Below are 314 nucleotides of genomic sequence, written 5' to 3'. Positions count from 1 at the left end.
GCCGCTATATAATAATAACTAAAAATTGTGTTTTCAAAACACTTTTGAAAAAGAAACACCATGACATGGTGTTTTTCTACAAAAACATAACAAAAAAATCACCTTCATTACCAAACACACCCTAATAATTCTTATTTAATGCTGATTTAACTAGTTTAATCTTTTTCTTAATCCTTTCTTCTTAGGCCTTCATCAAACATGACTACAGAGCCTTTTTCTCTCGGTCTCGGTCATGACTGTGAAAATGCTAATTGTTAATTACCATAAGTTAACCGTGTGAAACTTTAGCAACCTAATTTTTATTTATTGTGTGA

At 30.3% G+C, this 314-nt stretch overlaps 1 protein-coding gene across 1 annotated transcript in view; it reads right to left on the bottom strand.

Moving 5' to 3' along the window:
- LOC109823562 overlaps positions 1 to 314 on the bottom strand; it is a 19326-nt gene that overhangs the window by 5307 nt on the left and 13705 nt on the right. The gene's annotated exons all lie outside the window — the stretch shown is intronic.

This window comes from Asparagus officinalis, chromosome 9 (genome assembly GCF_001876935.1).
Source record: "Asparagus officinalis chromosome 9, Aspof.V1, whole genome shotgun sequence".
Lineage (NCBI taxonomy): Eukaryota > Viridiplantae > Streptophyta > Magnoliopsida > Asparagales > Asparagaceae > Asparagus > Asparagus officinalis.
Note: the sequence above shows the minus strand (reverse complement) of the source record. Positions and strands in the feature narration are given on the sequence as shown.